Here is a 22,764-nt window from a genome sequence, read left to right as displayed (position 1 = left end):
TTGATAGTGTCATTTTCATTTTCGTTCTGTACTGCAGTCTAGTGCGCGAGAGAGTGCTCTGTATTGTTTTTTGTTTTGGTGACTTTAGATAATGAACTGCAGTATTACTTGCGTTGCTGTGTACGCTTATTTTTCGGATGCGTAGTACTGTTCTGGAGGTATACTTTCAAATGTTCTTGATCTTAATTTTTAGTTCTTTGAGTTGAACATGGTGCATATCTTTTCTGAGGATGTACCCAATTTTTATTTTTTCATTTTCGTACATGTACAAATCTCTTATAGACTTGCTTTCCTTTTCTTTTTAGGTTGTACTATGCAAAATTTCTTATTCTTAGTTTTTTGTGAAAATTTCTTCCTAATAAGCTCGGATTCCCTCTTTCGTTCTCATTGAAATTTAGTTTTATGCTTGTTTTGAAAAAGAATATTAATTAACAAAATTGCAATTGAAATTTAGTTTTATGTTTGTTTTGAAAAAGAATATTAATTAACAAAATTGCAACTTAAATATCTTATTTAGTAGTTCTTCTAGATTTGGAATCCCATATTCTATATTATAATAATTGAACTTCTCATGGCAAACAAGAACTTCATTTTTGTCGTGACCACAAAAATAAGTTTGCCTAAGTTGACTTATGTGAAGATTACATTTAGATTTCCTTCAGATTAGTTGAGCACTAATATGTCTCCACTTGCCCTTTAATCACGTAGCATCCCAAGTCAACTATGAAACTTGTTGGGTGTTCTCTTTTTTAAAAATGAGGTGGGGTGAATCATTGTGGGTATCAGTATGAATAGTTATTATTTTATTATTTTATAAATAGGGTCCTAGCCCTAAAGGTCTATAATACTTGGTCTCTAAGTCATCGTATTAAAGCATACTAAGGCGAAATAAGTTGTAATTTCATTGCACAAGTCAAGTAGTGAACAACACCTTAGTTTAATATAATGCCATTAGGCCTCATTTGGTAGCAAGAATTGTGTTGGAATTGGCAAATGTAAATGCTGGAATTATCGTCTTTGGTTGTAAAAAATAAAAATAGAATGAGAATTGGTGAGTTCTAAACTCAATCGCATCCCTTGTCGGGTTTGCCACATTAACCAAGTTTGTGCTTCCTTCATTTGCTAGAGGGAATTTCATGTTTAAGCAGAAATAAAATTTGTTGCTCTTTGTATAGGGGAGAGGAAACAGTAATCATGAGGGCTAGCTTTGTCAACATGTAGTTGTTACATGGGATGTCGTAAGACCTTCGTTTTTTTTTTTGAAATGTAAAATGGTCATTGAACTACCTACAATTAAGGTTTGAAGGTGTCACTCATCACACAACTCGTTAAATTAGTGCACCTAGTGAAATGTGTCTAAAAAATGACTTTTTGAACATTCGACCAAAGCTTACTCTAAAAATCTCTACTTTAAAATTATCATTTGTTGTTAATAGAATATTGTATAACTATATAAAATGTAACATATATGCAACTTAAATGGACCAAATAGTTATTATTAATCATAAATATTTGTTATATATAACTTTTATAAATAACACAAAAAGAAAAATACTTTTAACACAAAAAAATTATTTGTTATAAAAATAACACATTATTATATAAAATACAACATATATTCAACACAAAGGGACCATTAGTTGAACACTAATTTTTTTTTGACAATCTCACACCTTTCATAAGAAAATACAAGGCATTTATAGGTATTCACCTTTTATATTTGTGATGATACATATTATTGATATGGTTTACTTTATGCATATACATTGCTACCCCAATAGTTGTACACATAAGAATAGTATGTGTACACTAAGATATCAATTTTTATTCAAGTGAGCACATTATGTTTTGAGTGACACCCATATTAGATAGCTATGATATTTTGTTTGAGACAAAAAGTTATTTATTTCACTCATTAATGAATTCATTTATTTATTTTTTTTGTAACATTTATAAGTTTTCATGTGTTCAAGTATTGGTATATTTTTTTATCAACATTTGGATTTTTTTATATTTACAAATAGATCAACTAATTACAATATATAGTAAAAATGTGTTGGAAGATTGGATTCTATGTTCACGATAGGGTGATCGACTATTGGACCCTGCTCAACTATTGGATCCTCTCCCCAATAATGTGATTGAGATTCCTTTGCCAGACTGAGTGTCCGATCGATATTAAATGAGAAATTTGTTGACTTGCGAGGCTTCATTTTATATTTTTTTTGGGTACAAGGCAAGATATGACATTTGAACAAAGAAAGGAATTGAAAAATGCATCACCAACCATTACTATATCTTGTTAAATGAGAATGAAGTGCTAGTGATTATTGTTTTCCTAAAACATATCTAGAAGGGTATAGACTGTAGGAAATGAAATGAAAGGCTTGCCATGATCAAACACCTGCTGTTATCTCAATTCGATGACAAAATTTGAAGCATATCCGTGCCTCAGAAAATTAACCTTTATAAGTCTTATTCCTTGTCCATTTATGGGAAATTATGTGTTCGTATGATGGTGAAAAATAAATTTGTTTCTTTGCAATTTTTGATGGAGTCATTGATAGGAATGTGTTAAACCATATTCAAAATTTATCACCAATAAGATTTTTGGCCTCGATTTTGAAATTCGAAGGCACCCATGATCCTTTTAATGACAAGGACATAGAATTATTTTTTATCAATTGTTGCCTACTTTCTGAACTATTATATAATGTAGAATTTTTAGTCGTTATCATAGAGTAAATAGAAGCATACTCTTATTTTTCATGGCTTGGCTCATCCAAGTCCAATTCCAATTCTTGCAACCCAACACATAAAATGAATTGTCCCACTCATCTTTTAGGTCAATCAAACAGGTCCAAGTGATATTCTGGAAATTATTTTAAGAATGAGCAAATTTCAAAAGTAAGCTTATTCCAGCATAATTGATTTTTGCATTTAGCAATTTTTGCAACCAAATAGACCCTTATGTACCACACTTATTCTTTTTATGGGCTCTAGTTTCTCCTTTAGAATCTTCTTGAAGAAGTGCTATATGGGCCCACATGCTAGATCATGAGTATGAGGGTAGTCATTTACTTAAAGAGAGCTTAAAAACTAACATTGAAGCTCTAAAGGATCTTGATTGCAATGATCTATCACTTGATTCTCCTTTTCATGAAGTCTCTCAAAAAAATTTAAGTTCTTTGGTAAATCTCAAAAGAAAGTATATCATGTGGGATGTTTGACAAAGAATTTTTAATCTTGTCCAAGGGGTTTAACTTAGTTGATTGAAGCAACGAGTTCTCTTTGTGTAGACCCTAGTTCAAATCCCAAGAGGGACATCTTTGTGGAATTCTAAGTTGTGACTCTTGGTCTTTTATTGGTTGTATTTGTCTCATTGAAAAAGGTGGATTCTAAGTTGTCACTCTTGGTCTTCTAAATGTTGTTTCTAGTGTGGTTGCTCAAAAGGAGCTTGAATAAGTTTGTTCTTTCTCTTTGCATTTTTCTATCGCATCATCAAACTACATAATAACATAAGCCAATCTATTATAGAGTTGCCACTTTTAACTCTCCTACGTGGTAGTTGTATTTGGTTTGTTGAACACACTTGTAATTCATTCTAGGCCTATTCTAATACTATAAACACCCCCTTGTGTTTATTAATATTTGTACTCAATAACATAGTTGAAGTGCATAATATTTATGAAATGTGTGCTTCACATTTCTCTACATAATGGTTTTTGATGGTGCGATTTTGAAATGAGATATCAATGTCCTTAGCTTCTTTCATTTTAGTTGGTATGAGATTTTGGGCTTTAGAGACATGATTTTAAATATCAATGTTGTTTTTACTCTTGGTTTGGTTGATATGGGGTGTTTACACTTGAATTACTTGTCTCGGTGCATGCAAGAACGTATGTAACATGTATGATGATTTTTTTGGGTCTTAGTTAAGTTATGCTGTGGTCCACTTCTCATTCATCCTCAGTAGTTATTCTACGAGTGGGTTCGATAAATAGGGAAAAAGACTATACTTGTTAAGTGTAAATTTGACAAGGCTTATAACAAAATGAGGCAGAGATTTATCATTAAAATATTGAAATGGTTGGGGTTTGGCCCTAAAATTTGCTAACATGTTTAAGGATGTCTTTTATCACCGTTTCTTTATGCTCTCACTATTGATGCACATCTATTGCAAAAATATCAACAAATGAATTTAATTAAGGGTATTCAAATTCCAAACATTGCAATTATTCTTAGTTCTCATTTTTCTAATGACAACCTTCTTTTTATTCAAAATTGTGAAATAGAAATAAAAATTGTGTTGGTAGTCCTTGATCAGTATTATTTAATCTTACCTGTGTTGTTGTGTATACTTATTACTTGTGTTGCTATGTATACTTATCAAAACTAGCATATAACAAGAAAAAATTTCTCATGATTAATTTTGATTTAGCTCCTTACAAAATCCAAAGGAATGGAAACAAATTAAATATTGTCAGATCATAGATATTCAAGCATTCCTTCTAGTTTGGGAGTCTCTCTTTCTAAAATGTGGAATAGGTTCTTAGTAAAATTAAAATCAAGATTCTCAATTGAGGAAACAAATTCCTATCTTTGGATCACAAAGTTTAGGTTGTAAATCACATTTTCTTTGGATTCTCATGTGCATTTCTCATCTTGTTGGATACCCTCTAAAGAGAGATATGATGACGTTATAAGAATAGTGCAATAATTCTTCTTGTCTAATTGGACCAAGAAGCTAGGCTTTATAACTTCTTATTGGTTACATTGCATACAACCTAAAAATAAAGGTGGGTTAGGGCTCTTAGATCCTAAAACTCAAGGAGTTTGTTTACCAACAAAATAGATTATTAGAGTTGTGAATGGCAATGAACCTTGGAAAACATTTTTTCATCATAGTATTGCTTGCATTACCATTAAAATGAAATAACAACATGGTAGATGGACTGATAAAATTTGTAGTGCCTACCCCTAGTTTACTTTTTATGTTATATTGCCAAATTTTTTTAGGCTAGCTTTTATGGTTACGTGTTATGATTTAGTGGGACTTGGTTACCTGATTTGATTGATGTCATTTCATACCTAGTCATTTATTTGATGAGCTACTTGTTACTCGGTTATTTCATGTGTTCATGGTTATTCTTTTGAGGATGATGCTTTGTATATTTCATATAGTGATTTCAATTGTTTCATGATGACATTTAGATGGATGATGTATATATGGCTTTTATGGTTACTTACCCCATACTTGTATGTGTATGGTGTACATGTATGTTTTACTTTATGTTTGATGTTTCTTATGTGGTTGAGGAAGGGAGTCCTAGTCACCTGTTAGACGAGATCTACATGATGTACCACTCCCCACTATTGCTTGTTTAGTTTATATATATATATATATGTTCAATTTTTATGTAGATTGCATGTATTGTGCATCGACTTCCTTGAATTGCCAAGATGAGTGTGCCCTATTGCAATATCTCAATGGTAAAGAGGGGAGATAGTTCTCGAGTCCAAATCCTAACCCTAAGCCAATTATCCTAGAATATAGGACAAGTATCTGAGTTATGTACCCTTCCAAAATTTTCAAGTGACGTGAATTCAAGATTTTGACACTTAAGCCTGAATTCGTACATTGTCCTTTAGATAGGTTTTCTTATTGAGATTGTGGGTCTGTTGTGATTTTTAGTTTTAATTAAATCAAATAAAGATATTATTACATGATTTAATTTAAGAAATTCTTTATAAAGTAAAATCATTTTTAATCATATTTAATTAATTGAGAAATTAATTAAATAAAGACAATTATTTAAAGATTTAATTAAAAGTTCAAAATTGGCATAATTATATTTATGTAATTTAATAATAATTAATTTAGAAGTTTGATTTTAATAATGAACTCTAAAAATTATTATTAGTTAAATTAATAAATATACTTTCTAAATACTTCTTATTATTTAATAAAATCAAATTGAGAATAATTTAAATAAACTTTATTCTAATTAAAAAAAAAAAGGTATGCACATGGAATTAAATAAATAAAAATAATAAAATAAAAGGCTTTTGCGTTTTCGTAAAACTGAAATCATAGTTTGAGAAATTCTTTACTAGGAGATTAGAGCTCATTTCTCCACACATAGGTTTGGAGGAGCAATTTTCGAAAAGGGTTTTGGGAGAGGAATTTTTGCATTCTTTGAGCGTTTGGTAGGTTTAGCATCTGGTCAAGGTAGGAATTCTATTGAGATTATTATTGGCCATTCCCCCCCCCCCCCCCCCCCCATTCATCCCATCATTGATATTCAATAAGAGAAACCTTCAATGGGCTAAGTTCATTGCATAGGGTTAGCATTATGCTAGGTTGGCGGCTAACTTTTCATGTTAGCTTGATTTTCTCATGGTTGGGCTGATTGGCTATGAGATCTAGTAGCTCTCATGTTTTCGTGAGATATTTGTGCATCTTCTTGAAATTGTGAGATGCTTCCACATGTTGCCATTTTGGCGTTTCCTTGTGCTGTGATGCTTTCTCAAGGCTCCAAAATTTGGAATTGTGTCATGCTACCACACATTTCCTTTTTGACATTTGCTCACTCCATAGTGCTTCCATGAGGCTCCAAGACCAAGAATTGTGCCATGTGGAGGAGGGTTCCATTTCCTCACTGCATCTCAGCTGTCCATTTCAAAGGGATAATCTACATTGACGGTTGCAACTTAATCCTGTTATCCTTCCCTGCATTTTCTGCCAGTGACATGAATCAGTCTCTTGCAATCAACATACCAACAAGGACAATTCTTCAATGCCCAGCGACTTCTTGGGTCTTGATTGAAATGAAACCATTGCACTCCATGCCTCTTTTTAATGCATATAATGATCAAATTTAGTGATTTGATATCTTGCAGTTGGGTGCACTTGTTTTGGTTTCTTCTTTTCACTTCCATTAGATTGCACATCATGATAAGATTTCTTTTTGATTCTTTAGTTATTGCTCTCCTCTGCAACTCAACTCCACTTGGTTGGGGTTTGAATTCAATGTAAACATCAGAGTTATGCCTGAACCCTATAAAGGCAAGTTGTAAATATTTCTTAAGGGTGGTTCTTCTCTGTTTGTATTTTACAGTGACATTATGCCCTAAAATTTTGTCTTTCCATTAATGAAATAACTTTATTTCTTACCTATTCTTTCCATTCATTAACTTGTGCATGTTTATTTCCTTGTAGTGAGTGTTTCTTTTCTGTTTGTATTCATTCATATGTTGTGTTAAGTTTGCTAGTAGTTGTTGCATAGTGAATTTCCTTTTCCTTTCAGCACTACAATCAGTTCCAAACCTACATGTCATTTTGGGAGATAGACTAGACTCAAGACTAGTTTATTTTGGAGTGTTTCATCTATGTTTTATGCAATCATAGGTAGAGTTGTAACCATATTTCAATCTTGGTGCATCACTTCCCTTTCCTTTCAACAATTTATTTTTTGCATTCCTTCTCCCTTTTTCTCTCAAGTAGTAGTTTAGGTGCATCCTGATTATAAGGAAGTTGACATTCTCTGGAGGTTCGATCTCAAAGTGCAAGTCCCACACTTGGAGGTCATTTCCATGTCACAAAAGGTCACTTGAGGGTTACACCTCAAGCAGTGGTGTAGACTTTTGTGTCAACAATTTTTGGCATGCTCGTTGGGACCATCATTTTCAGCTTCACAAGTCCGCTAGAAGCCAATCCAATATTATGCATTGAGAATTTGGGTGTTATTCTCAATGAAATCAACCTTTAAGGCATTTATATAATACCATGGCGACTCTATGCATGTACTGGTTTCAATAGACCAAGTGTTGGTATGATTTTGATTTTTTATATTTCTTCAAGATTTTTATGAAGGTTATTATCTAAATGATTTATTACAGATCTCCTTCATAGTGATGCTTCCCACTTTCCCGATATTATGAGGATGCCATTCTTCAGTCGTCCCATATTCTACCTTAGCCACAACCTAGTTATGACCAACATGATTACCCAGATCACTAGGAGGTTGATTTTACTCCAACCCATCATGTCATCTATGGCCATGAATATGTGAAAATTCCCCCCTCCAAGTTCATCATAGTTAAAGATTTCCAGGAGCAGCAAGAGAAGAGGGTCAAATCAAACCTCAATTCAAAGCTTTTTGAGCTTCAAGAACATTTCGATAATTTGGGATCTGGGTTTGTTGAACTTTCCAAGTTTTTTGATTATATTGAAAATCCATACTTAGGTACAGATTGTGGGAATTTTTATTTTGTTATGCTCCTTATGTATTCTTGGCTTAAGGAGTCGTGTGATGATAGGGAGATGTGGGAGCACAATCCTTATGTTTTTGGCATGGTGTTTGAAGCATTTGAAATCTCTAATGGGGCTCTCCAGGTCTTTCAAGGGTTGTAACAAGAGGAAGAATTAAGACAAAAGAAATTTGAGGAGGCAAGACTCAAGCTTGTCCAAATGTAAGATCCTTCAAGGAGGAATTTTTCTAGCTTCAAACCAAGCAACCCTCCTCAAATTTCTATTTTAAGCTACCCTAAATCTCAACCTACACTTCAGACACCTCTATATGTCAATGATGGTGAGCCCCAAAATGACCACTATCCCTTTTTTTATGGTTCACAAAGTAGTGAATATGTCTTTGCCCACATTAGTGACAAAAAAAGTCTAGCCACCAATTGAAGAACATGTGCTACAATAGGAGGTTGAGGAAGAAGAACATCAAAAATACATTCATTTCCTTGAGGAGGAACACATTAAGATGCATGAGGCTACTGCTTAGCCTGCATCCAATGTCACAACAAAGAAGACAATCTAGGAAGAAGAGTTTATTTCTTCTTCAAGCCATCGTAGGGACTGTTGTGACATGGGGACATCATAGTGGATGGCGGAGATTGATTTCTATGAGCTTGAGGCCTCATGTCTATCTAACAAGTCATCTTCCCCATATGAGGAACATTTGTTGTAGCAGACTGTCCTTCATGATTTGGAGGAATATGGAAAAGAGGATCCCAAGGACAACTCTATCCTTGAGGAGTGACATGCTGATATGCATGAGGTTGCCGCTCAACCTATGCATATTATTGCAACTATGACGGAGGAGATCAATGATGAGGATGAACTTTTGGATGAGTTTGATGCTATCTAATCTCCGGTCATCATCTCCTATATATGAAGAGCATGTTCTTCAGTAGCAACAAGAGGAGAGTGCATTACCAACCACACTATCAGAGCTAGCCCCTGCTGGCCAAGAGGATTCAAGTATTCCAGAGCACAAAAATGTAGTCAAGGACATTTCCTTGGACCAATCACCATCAAGAGAATGCCCCATTAGACATCTAGCTCTACAATAGTGCATGTTATCCCCACTCATGCTCACTCTAGAGCATGAGGAAGATTTTCACAAGGAGCAAGGAAGTCTTGCTTAAGAAGATGATGTCCTAGTGCTAGAGAGCTTCATTTTTTTCAGCATTGGGGAGGTGTTCCATGCAACAGTATGCTTGTCATACTTGTTGATTCACTTGATTTCCTTTATGCATGGAACAAGAAATCAACTTGTAAGGAAGGGAAACTACTTCAACAGGCTGGTAAATGGATTTGTTTGATTTTTTACATTGCAAATACATGTACATAGTAGAGTAGGTGTTTTCTACTTCCAAGAAGTGCATGACCATAGCTATTTCTTCTCGGATATAGCATTTTTTGTAATTTTGCTAGTTGTAGAGGCATATTTTTTGTGGAGTTGTAGGTCAAATGACATCTTGTTCTTTTGGTGATTCTATGCCCAATGGATTTCTTAAGGCCACTAATCTATGCTTAGAAGGAAAACATCCCCTCTGAGTTGCCAAGAATGTTGGCCATCTTTGCCTCCCATTCAGCCTATCACTGATATCCGATTAGAGAAACCTTCAAAGGGCTAAGTTCTTTGAAGAGGGTTAACATTGTGCTAGATTGGTAGCTAACTTTTCATGTAAGCTTAGCTTTCTCTTGGTTAGGATGTCTAGCTACGAGATTCGATGACTCTTATGTTTTTGTGAGCTATCTTCCAATCATCTTCTCAAAAGTGAAAAATGCTTCCACGTGTCACCATTCTAGCATTTCCTCATGCTGTGATGCTTTCTCAAGGCACTAGAGCTTGGAGTCTTGTCATGCTACCATGCATCACGTTTCCAACATTTCCTCACTCTGTAGTGCTTTCGTTAGGCTTCAAGATCCAGAATTACACCATGTGGAAAAGGGTTCGATTTCCTCATTGTATCTCAACCATCCATCTCAAAGGGAGAATCTACATCGACGACTGCGACTTAATCTTGTTATCCTTCCCTACATTTTCTACCAGTGGCACAAATCATTCTCTTGTGGTTGACACACCATCAAGGCAAGTTCTTCAATGCCCATGACTTCTTGGGCCTTGGTTGGCATGACACCATTGCATTTTATGCCTCTTTAATGCATATAATGATCAAATTTTAGTGATTTGATCTCTTATGGCTAGGTGCACTTGTTTTGGTCTCTTCCTGTCACTTCCATTAGATTGCACATCATGATAAGATTTCTTTATGATTATTCAGTTATTGCTCTCCTTTGCAACTCAAATCCACCTAGTTGGGGTTTGAACTCAATATAAACATCAGAGTTATGCCTGATCTCTATAAAGGAAAGTTGTAAATATTTCTTAAGGGTGGTTCTCCTCTGTTTGTATTTTGTAGCAACATTATGCCTTGCAACTTTTTCCTTTCCATTAATGAAATAGCTTTATTTCTTACCTATTCTTGCCATTCATTAACTTGTGCATGTGTATTTCTTTTAGCGAGTGTTTCTTTTCTATTTTTCTTGATTCATATGTTGTGTTAAGTCTACTAGTAGTTGTTGGATACTGAAATTCCGTTTCCTTTTTAGCATTGCAATCAGTTCCAAACCTGCATGTCATTTTGGGAGATAGATTAGGGTCAAGACTAGTATATTTTGGAGTGTTTCATCGATGTTTTGTGTAGTCATAGGTAGAGTTGTAGCCATATATCAATATTGGTGCATCACCCCTCTTTCCCTTCAACATTTTATTTTCTACATTCCTTCTTCCTTGTCCTCTCAAGCAATAGTTTAGGTGCATCATGATTGTAAGGAAGTTGGCCTTTTCTAGAGATTCAACCTCAAAGCATAAGTCCCACACTTGGAAGTCATTTCCATGTTACACAAGGTTGCTTGAGGGTCATACCTCAAGCAGGGGTGCAAACTTTTGTGTCAATAATTATCATTGTAAATCCTTTTGAATTACCATTATCTTCTTTATCCCTATTTATGGATCTTGATTTAGAAATCATATTTTATATTAAAACCCTTATTTTTGAAGATCATCATTCTTTGTTATTGAAACATTTATGAATGAAAATGAATTGAAAGCCATCATGATAGGAATTAATTGTAGAAAACTAGCTAGGGAATCTGGGCAATGACCCCTACACCCTTCTCTTCCAATGCTGTCAACAGTTTGAGCTGCTGCATGCAGAACATAGGCTGTTGCAAGCAACTTAAGGGTTACCATAGATAGGTTGCCATAGCAGGCTCAAGGCTGCCGCAATAAGCACTAGGCTATCGCGGGAAGCCAACCCTTCATTAGGGTTGTTAAAATAAACAAATTAAATCATTGTTTTTTAAAGTGATTTTTTAAAATATTATTATTAGTATGTTATTTAATTTATTTAAAAAAAAAAAAAATTATATTTAAGAATAATTAAAATAGTTATAATTAAAGGTTAGTTTAGTAAAATTAAATTAAATTAATTGGAAATTGAATTTTAGTTTAGTCCAATAATGTTATATTTGATTTATAAAAAATCTAATGTGGATTTAATAAATAATCATTTATTCCTAGAGGGCGATGTGTAAAATATTAGTAAATGGGTTTTATAGGTAGGGTTTAGATGAAACATATTTTCGCACATAGGTTATCATTGGACTAATACATACATACATACATACATACATACATACATACATACATACATACATACATACATACATACATACATACATACATACATACATACATACATACATACATACATACATACATATATATATATATATATATATATATATATATATATATATATGGAAAACATAGATGATTAAGATATGAACTTGCAACTTTTAGTTTGATCAATCCAACAGTGGAAACCTTTATCTACTGTGATTATTTTGGAAGTGAAAAATTGAAACTTTATTCCAAAAGGTTTTGGTTATGAGATTATATTAAAAAAATTAATGGTTGAATAATTACACTTGTGTTATATGCTCTTTGAGATTTGCGTTTTACCTTGTAGTGGTATTGGGATGACCTAGTACTTTGACCAGTTAGATATGTTTACTAGAGGCTTGAGAGGTGTTGTTTTATGATGTTGTATGTAATGTCATGATTTATGTGATTTAACCTTTGAGGTATTGATCCCTATTTGTTGTGATTTCAAGTTGCTTGTATAGGATTGATATGGTCATTGTGACTTTATAAGATTCTCTATTATGAGCTTAGGGTAGGTTATCTTTATGTATGTTGGGAAGTGGCTTGCAATGAAGGTAGGAGCCCTAAAGAGGCTACCTAGGTAACCCATTGTAAGTTTTTACAAATAAGTGATAACATTTCATTAAATGAGTTAAAAATGAATTAACAAGAGTTAGTGTATTACCTTGCCCATGCCTTGAGTTCTAGTACAGGATAGGATGGGACTAGAAGGGATGCTTGGGTTGTGACCTTTCCTCATTAGTATGCCTTGTATATAAGAAAGGATACTTATGCCGCACAGAGTCACTATGGGTCAGAGTCTAGAAAGGCTACCAGGTTAACCCTAGAGTTGGCTCATGTAGTGATACTTGTTGATGTAGGACCATCTATGATCTTTTCTATTTACCCCAGTAGTCTGATGTAGGAGCATCTTGGCCATCGTGTTATCCCTCTAATTCTATTGGTTGTTGCTAAGTTACAGACATTGTCGAGTGCCAGTAAATTTTAAGTCATTGCCGAGTTGAAGTTATCCCATATCATGTTAACACTTGGATTAGCGTGTTATCCCATATCACTCTGTAGTGTGTGCCGAGTTCCACAGTTTGGGCTGAGCTATCCTTCATGTGCTGAGTGTTCCTGTTGATGCCGAGTGTCAACATTTTGGATGCGTTTTCTATGTCTATTTCCAATTTGAGTTGACTTGGTGCATATTTAATTTTGTGATAGGTACTTAATATTTGTTGAGAGTTGACTTGTGGCTTGGTTATGTATTTAATGTAAGGGTTTGTTTATTTGGTAATTTTTAATAGGCTGATTTGTGGCTATGCAAGTATTTAAAGGGGTCTTGGGTAGAGTCTTAGGCTTTATGATTCAATGATGGATTATTGTGCAAGAATGGAGATGTAGAGAGAAGCATGAAGGAGTCATTTTGAATGTGAAGTCTTAGCATGGAGTAGCTTGGAGATAGAAGTTTGTATTTGAGTCTAAGATATGTTCTTCTTTGAAAGATGTATTCTTCTTTGTAATGGCTATAACCTGGAAGGTCATATAGTCGGGCATGTTGAATGTGAACTTCATGCTTCAAATATATGAAATCTTGTGTATCTAGATATGAATCTCTCTCCTCTTGTTCATTTTTTGCTATGTGTTTATTTGTTGGTTTTTGGATCACCTCATTTTGGGGTACATCCAGATTAGCACTATATCATTTGGTATTAGAGCTTAGTTGTTCTCGAGTGTGCAAGAAAATCGTCGAAGTGTGAGGTAGTTTGTACAAGGACCTTGGTTGGGTGAAAGTTTATCAGAGAGAGATTTGATTTTAGAAGTTCTAGCTCATAGGTGATTTGGTGTAGGGTTTCAGCTCTCTAGATTTGGCCTGCAATTGTAGAGGACTTTCCATTTGATCATTGTTTATGAAAAGATGTAATGACCCTTACCAACATGCCACTAAAAAATCCTAAATTTAATACATTGCTGAAAGTATATTGCTAAATTAAGAAATTTTTTTACTTAAATAACTAATTAAAAATAGTGCCAATGTATTCATTCAATGATCACCAAAATGTTTTTACATATGATATGCAATTTTCAACACTAAAACATTATGACATGGCACATTACAGACAAACCCTAACTGACTATATACAATTGAGAACTTGTTACAACTACAAACTGAAATGAAGAACTTGGATTGATTAGATACTGGAGACTGACTGCTAAAGATGATACGGTGAAAGTGCAACTCCACTTGAAACTCCAAACCAGCAATTAAGCACAAATGAAAGGACTGAAATATCCTTCCCACAATTGCAATAATTCAGGTGATCTTTCACACCCTCAAAATTGCGTACCAATTGAGAGTTTTCATTCTCAATGGCCAATTGTGACTACTTGCAGAAACCGTAGGCTCCACAACGCACATTAGAAAATATCAATAATAAATATCAATGATAGGCAATGAGCCTTTAATGCCTATTTATTCTTTTTTTTTCTTGATAGGTTGGTCTCCTTTTTTATTTTTTTCTCCACTTCTTCCAGCAACCTTTAGAAGATTGTTTTATTTAATGAATTTATAAAATATATCACTTTATTAACTTAATAATTAACTCCTGCAAAAATAGGGACATTACAAGTTCGACCCTCCTAAAATTGCTTGACCTCAAGCAATCTTAATGTTGGATGCTACAAAATCACTTCTCCCTCCCAAGTAGCATCTTCAATAGGTAAATATTTCCACTTAACTAGATACTCTTTGATTACTCTCTTGCAAAGCTGCTTCTCTCTACTATCTAGAAACGATTTTGGCACTAAGATCAATTTCCCCTCATCATCCAAGGGAGGTAATACTACAGAAGGCATCATGTTCTGACCCAACGCCTTTTTGAGGCATGATACATGAAACACATTGTGCACTCTACTATTTGTGGGAAGCTCCAACTCATAAGCCACCTCACCAACTCGTTTGATGATCATGAATGGTCCATAATAGCGTGGCTTGAGTTTCTCTGCACCACTCTTCTTGAGAGGGGACTGCTTATATGGCTGCAACATGAGGTAAACCATATCATTTACCTCAAAACTATGCTTAGTCCTCTTATTGTCTGCATACTACTTTTGCTGGTTCTGAGCTCTAGCAATGTTGTCTCTAAGAGTAGCAACTATATCCTTACTTTCTTGTAATAGTTCACCTGCATGGGGTACTCTACTATCTCCCAACAACAAATCTAAGAAACTAGGTGCCTCATAACCATAAAGTTCCATGAAGGGTGTCATTTGTATAGTCATATGATATGTAGTATTGTAACAATACTCACAGAGATATATCCATCTAACCCAAGCTCGATGTTGATCTGCCACATAATTCCTCAAATACCCTTCCACCCATTTATTTACAATCTCTGTTTGACCATGAGTTTGTGGGTGATAACTAGTACTAGGTGTAAGTTTAGTGCCACACAACCAAAATATCTCCTACCAAAAGTGACTCATGAAGCGGTTGTCCCTGTCACTCACAATGCTCCAAGGCAAACCGTGTAATCTAAAAATCTCCCTAAAGAAGACCTCTACCACCTGAGTTGTTGAGTATGTACTAGCGATAGGAAAGAAGTGAGCATATTTTGTTAGCCTATCCGCCACCACATAAATACAATCATGCCCTTGGGCCCTGGGCAAGCCTGTGATAAAATCCATAGAGATGCACTCCCACTTCCTGTCAGGAATAGAAAGTGGCTGTAGGAGCCCTGCTGGATAACTATGCTCTTGTTTATTCTACTGGAAAATATGACACTCACACACATATTGCAAAACATTAGCCTTAAGTCCCTTCCAAGTGAACCATTCTCATACTAACTTGTAAGTCTTGAAATACCCAAGATGGCCTACTGTAGGTGAATTATAGAATGCTCTCAAAATCAACTGCTTCACTTTCGATCCTGGGACTAAGTAAATCCTGTTCTTATAAATGATCAAATCATCTATGAGAGTGTATCTAGTGTTGATTGTTGTTCCCTCCACTACAACACAGACCCACGTGTCTTTGGCATATTCTGCTACAATCAAGTGTCGCCAATCCTCTGATATCTAAATCATAGAAGTGAGGTGTGGCCTACAAGATAAAGCATCTGCAACAATATTCTGTCTCCCCTTAACATATGTGATATCAAAATCATATGCCTGTAACTTACCCACTTCTGCTGACAATCATTCAGGTTTCGCTATCCCAAAAAGTGTCTCAAACTATTATGATCAGTTTTAATACAAAATTTGCTGCCCACAAGATACTGTCTGAATTTGGGCAAGGCATGCATGATGACCAACATCTCCTTATCATATATACTGAATGATCTCTTAGCCCCTCTAAGTTTCCTACTCTCATAAGCTATAGGATGCTTGTCCTGCATGAGTACAACACCAACTCCCTCTCTAGAAGCATCACATTGAAGCTCAAATGGCTTCATGAAATCAGACAATGCTAATATTGGGCATGTAGTCATTATTTCCTTGAACCGCATAAAACACTCTTGTGCCTCCCGAGTCCACACACATGCCCCTTTCTTCAGCAAATCTATCATGGGCGCTACATGTCATGAGTAGCCACAAACAAACCTGTGATAGAATCCACATAGACCAAGGAACCCCCTTAACTGTGCAAGGTTCTCTGGTGGTGGCCCATCAATAATAGCGCGAATATTTTTAGGATCCATTCACACTCCTTCTGCACTAATGATGTGTCCAAGATACAATAGTTATGTCATCCCCAAATCACATTTGGACTCCTTGGCATACAAGGACTCCCTCTATAAAATTCTCAATACTGTCTCCAAGTGATCTAAATGTTCCTACCATGTCTTGCTATAGATCAAAATATCATCGAAGAATAACAACACAAATTTCCTCAACTTATGGTGGAAGACCTTGTTCATAGTGGACTGAAAAGTGGTAGGTGCATTAGTCAAACCAAAAGGCATGACTACAAACTCGAAATGCCCATAATGACATTTGAAAGTAATTTTGTCAATATCCTGCTCTCGAACTCTGATATGGTGATAGCCTGATCTCAAATCAATTTTTGTGAAATAACAAGCCCCATGCAATTCGTCTATCAGCTCATCGATGCATGGGATGGGATACTTGTTCTTTATAGTTCTCTTATTCAACACCTTGTAATCAATACACATTCGTAGAGTTCTATCCTTCTTTTTTACCAAAACAACATAAGATGCAAAAGGTGACTTACTTGGTCTGATGTGTCCCATCGCTAGCAACTCCTTGATGGTCCTCTTGATCTCATCTTTGAGTCATTTTGGGTGCTAGTATGGTGTGATCATGACAGGCTTAGCACCTTCCTCCAGCTCAATAATGTGCTCAATACCTATGTCTGGTGGCCTGCTTGGTGGAATCTCACTAAATACCTTCCCATACTTGATTCTCAATTTTTGAATATCTGGATGATATTCAGTCTTATGTTGCTCCCCCTGGGTAGGCATCAAGACACATATTTTTTCCCACTCTATATTATTATGCTTGGCTAATCTCTCCAACTGCCTAAATGAGATAGTCCTAACATCACCATTATGGATAGCCTTTAGCACATGAGTCCTGCCATCCACCACGAATCGTATCTCCATATCCTCCAATCTCAATGTAACCTCCTTCAAAGAATGTAGCCATTGCATCCCAAGTACTATGTCCATGTCACCCATGTTGACCACATGATAGTTTGCTTTAAACTCATAGTTGTTCAGGCGCAAAGGTAGATCTCGCACCATCCTATCACAACGAAGAGTATATCCATCAGCTACCTTAACTCTTAGTCCCTCAAAATCCTTAGTAATGAATCCATTCCTCTCCAAAAATTGTGCATCAATGAAATTATGCATGGCACCTGTATCCAATAGAGTAATAACCTTTTGTCCTGCCAAGACTCCCTGAAATCTGAAAGATCCCTCTCTTTGAATACTAGATAGACATGCGTCCTATAAATGTAGCTCTAGAGCCTCTTTTTTCTTAGCACTATCTACCTCTTGTTCACCCTCTATCTCATCAGGATCCTCATCATCATGGTTCTCTGAGATGTCTAAATCTGAACCTTCGTAATAAGCCCACATCACCCAGTTAGCCTTCCCCTTAGGCCTCATAGGACAATCATGACCAAACTCATAGGGACCTTTGCAAAAGAAGCATAGCTTCTTCCTACACAGGTCATTAAGCATTTCCTTATCCCAAGGTGCAGCTGGCTTGCCTTTTGAGTCACTAACCTTCTCTTTACCCTTGCTGAATTCCCCTTTGTTATCTCTAAATGATGAAGAACCTTTTGAACTAAATCAGTTTGCTAGAGCTTCAAATTCCATACTACGGGCTTTCTTCATGGCTTCCTATAATGTAGGAGGATCAAAGGCCTTTACCCACCCCTTGAGTGTTTTAGTGAATCCCTCTGTGAATAAAATGACTAGCCTCCTTTCTGAAATGTCAGGCACCATCACTGCAAGCTTCTCGAAGTCATTGATAAATTGTTCTAAGCCTCCAGACTGTCTCAACTAGGCTAACTCCTAGAAATAAACTTCAGGATTTTTTTTATCAAACCTTTCTATCAATCTATCCACAAACTCCTGATAAGTAGTTACCTAATTGTGTTGCAATGTGATCATGCCATGTGTCCACCAATCATGTGCTACCCCATCTAAGTGTAAAGTGGCATACTTGAGTGCTTCAAATTATGTCATAGTCTTTAGAGATAGGAAAGTGTCCACCTTATGAATCCAAGCACGAGAAATCATTTTTCCACTGCCATCAAATGTGGGTGATACCAACTTGTTGGTGACTTGTTGCAACTCATTGTGTTTATCTACCTGCTTCTGCCTGGTAGCTCTGTAGTTCAGGTACCTGTCAAAAGTCCATCCATCCTATACATATCCTGGTAATGGATCCCACTCATTCCTTGCTTGTCGAAGTTCATCTACAATATATGTTACCATAGCATTAGGAGTGAGTGCTGGAGTTTCTTCCCCGAATGTAGGACATGTGGGTCTGTCAACTATTCCAGACCATGTCCTATGTTGTGATCTTGCTATGCTCCTGTCATCCTGGTCATTATTATGATTATTTCTCCTATTTTCCCCAATCAAATGTTGCATCATAACCATCATTGCTTGTGTAATTGCCTCTATTGACTGTAGAAGCCTCTCCTGTTGCTATAAAGTCTCATCATCTCGCACACTTCTAGATGGGCTTTGAGAATGTCTCTTAGCCATATTCTCAATTATGTTGGCTCTTTTTTAAACTAAATTAAATGGTGGCTGGGTAACCCTATCAGGCTAGCAGGAAACTACTCTGATACCACTGTAATGACCCTTACTAACAGGCCACTAAAAAACCCTAAATTTAATACATTGCTGAATTAAGAAATATTTCTACTTAAATAACTAATGTAAAATAGTTCCAATGTATTCATTCAATGATCACCACAATATTTTTACATATGATATGCAATTTTCAGCACTGAAACATTATGACATTGCACATTATAGACAAACCCTAACTGGCTGTATACAATTGAGAACTTGTTACAACTACAAACTGAAATGAAGAACCTAGATTGATTAGATACTAGAGACTAACTACTGAAGATGATATGGTGAAAGTGCAATTCCACTTAAAACTCCAAACTAGCAATTAAGCACAAGTGAAAGGATTGAAATATCCTTCCCACAGCTGCAATAATTCAGGTGATCTTTCACACCCTTAGAATTGCATACCAATTGAGAGTTTTCGTTCTCAATGGCCAATTGTGACTACTTGCAAAAACCCTAGGCTCCACAATGCACATTAGCAAATATCAATAATAAATCTCAATGATAGGCAATGAGCCCTCAATGCCTATTTATTCTTTTTTTTCTCGATAGGTCGACCTCCTTTTTAATTTTTTTCTCCGCTTCTTCTAGCAACCTCTAAAAGATTGTTTTATTTAATGACTTTATAAAATATATCACTTTATTGAGTTAATAATTAACTCCTCCAAAAATAGGGACATTACAAAAGACGGTCCATGGAAGGAGAGATGTAGATCTAGAATTATTTGACATGTAGAGGAAACTTGCAACTGGAGTAGAATCTATTGAGTTAGCACAAGATCATGGAAGACATCTTGATGATGTTGAGAGCAATGAGTATGATTCTTTTTGGGATGATTTACATGAAAGGATTGATGAGTTGGAAGAGTCCAATTTGAGTTTTCATATAGGGTTTAGAAAGAAGGTTTGTTGGCTAGTTAAAAAGATTATAAAGAGAAGAAGATAGACCGTGGAAGTGCATGATGATCTTGCTAAAGTTGATGGAGTATCTTTTGGTTTTCATGAGCATATGGATAGATCTGACATGGGAATTGTAGAGCATTTTGTTGTGCACAATGAGATTGCTGAAGAGGAGAGTTTCACTTATGTTGGTATGGAATTGGATGTTGTTATTATTCAAGATGATTTTCACATTGAAATGAATGTGATTGAGGACCTATCTATTGCTATCATTGCTGATATGGAGTTATATGTTCATTCTGTTATGGATGTTATTGATTTGGATGTTGCTTGTGGTAAGAAGATGGATTTACTTTCTGGTAATGTAGTTGAGGGTTTCAAAAATGTTATTTATGTAGATTTACATGATATTGTTGTTGTTGATATGGATCTAGATTTACATGACACTGTTGTTGCTGATATGAATATGAACTTATATGTTGCTGCTGAGATGCTGAAGGATATGGAAGTTATTACTAATGTGGATTTTGATGATGTTGCTAAACTACATGTTGCTGAAAGAATAAGTATATATACTATTATGAGTATGGATGACATAGCATTATTGTTGCATGTTCCTAATATGGATTCATTTACTATTGATTTAGTGGAGGATTCCTATATTATGGATTTATATGCTTTTGCTATCATGGATTGAGTTCATATGTTGTTGCTAATCAGGTTTGTGATTTGGATATTGTTGCTGATCTAGTTTTCATGTATGAGGATGATGGCAACAATAAGTTGTAGATTGAGCATTGTGATTTTTAGTTGTGAGAGTATGTTAATTAGATGGATGATATTCTAATTTTTGAATAGATGAAGCATAGATGGTTGATTTTCAGATTTGATCTTTTATCTATGATGGAGTGGAAACCTTTTGTGAAGATGAAGCTGAGTGCAAAATTTTCTTTTGGAAGAAAAATGTGGGACACATTTTTCTATTTACCCAGGGAGTCTGATGTAGGAGCATTTGAGGTCTTTTCTGTTTACCTTGGTAGTCTGATGCAGTAGCATCTTGGCCGTCATGTTATCTTGCTGATTATGTTGGTTGCTATATAGTCATAGACATTGTTGAGTGCCAGTAAATTTTTAGTCATTGCCGAGTTGAAGTTATCCCACATCATGTTAACACTTGGATTAGCATGTTATCCCATCTCACTCTACAGTGTGTCCCAAGCTATCCTTCATGTGTCAAGCATTCCTTTATGTGCCAGTGTTCCTATTAATGCCAAGTGTCAACATTTTGGATGCATTTTCTATGCTTGTTTCTAGTTTGAGCTAGCCTAGCACATATTTAATTTTGTGATAGGTATTTAACATTTGTTGAGAGCCAACTTGTGGCTTGGTTATGTATTTAATGTAAGGGTTTTTTTATTTGATAATTTTTAGTAGGCCAAATTGTGGCCATGCAAGCATTTAAAGGGATCTTGGGTAGAGTCTTAGGCATTATGATTCGATGATGGATTATTGTGCAAGCATGGAGATGTATAGAGAAGCGTGAAGAAGTCATTTTGAGTGCAGAGTCTTAGTGTGGAGTAGCTTGGAGATAGAAGTTCATATTTGAATCTAAGATTTGTTCTTCTTTGAAAGATGTATTCTTCTTTGTAATGGTCATAACCCGAAAGGTTGTACAACTAGGCATGTTGGATGTAAACTTCTCACTTCAAATATATGAAATTTTGTCTTTCTAGATTTGAATCTTGCTCCTCTTGTTCATTTTTTGCTATATATTTGTTTATTGGTTTTTGGATCACCTTATTTTGTGGTACATCCAAATTAGTGCTACATCACTTGCCCACTTACATAGTAGGTTTCCTATATGTCTTTGTGTCCTCTAGGTTTAGATGTTATTTGTGTACTTGGTACCTTTGAGATAGATTTCTATTAGGATTCCTTGACCTAGATCCTTGTTATGATTTTTGGATTGTTATCCATTTGGGACTTGAGATTATCTCCTCAACATAGTGGGAGTGGGCCATTTAGGTTCCATGAGGTTGGGTGGTAGTGTTTCTTATACCATTGAGATCTCACCACTAGTACATTAGGCCTCCATTTTTGACCGACATTTCTGACGACGGGCCAGTTTGGCTTGTTAAACTCTTTTTTTAAAATTAAAATATGATCTTGAAAACATCAAAATTTTGACAATGGTTGAGTTCATCGTCAAAATTTTGATGATAGTTAAGTTTCTCGTCAAAATTTTGATGTTGTTGGTATCATATTTAAAAAATAAAGTGAAATAGTTCATTTTGTTTTCTCATGACAGATTGTGGGCAAGAGTTTGGGTGAGAGAAATCGCAACAAGAGGAGAAAACACATCAAGAGCTAACACCCTTATCACATTTGAGGGCCAATTGTATGCTTGTTTTTTGTTCCTTGTTTGATTTAATGCTGTATGCAAATTTACTATAACCCTTATCACATTTGAGAAACACAAATTGTAGCACCAATCTTCTTGAGAT

The sequence above is a fragment of the Cupressus sempervirens genome, chromosome 7, assembly GCF_028749045.1.
Source record: "Cupressus sempervirens isolate cs-2001-9-10 chromosome 7, ASM2874904v1, whole genome shotgun sequence".
Taxonomy (NCBI): Eukaryota; Viridiplantae; Streptophyta; class Pinopsida; order Cupressales; family Cupressaceae; genus Cupressus; species Cupressus sempervirens.
The sequence above is the reverse complement of the archived record's forward strand: the minus strand, read 5'-3'. Positions refer to the sequence as shown.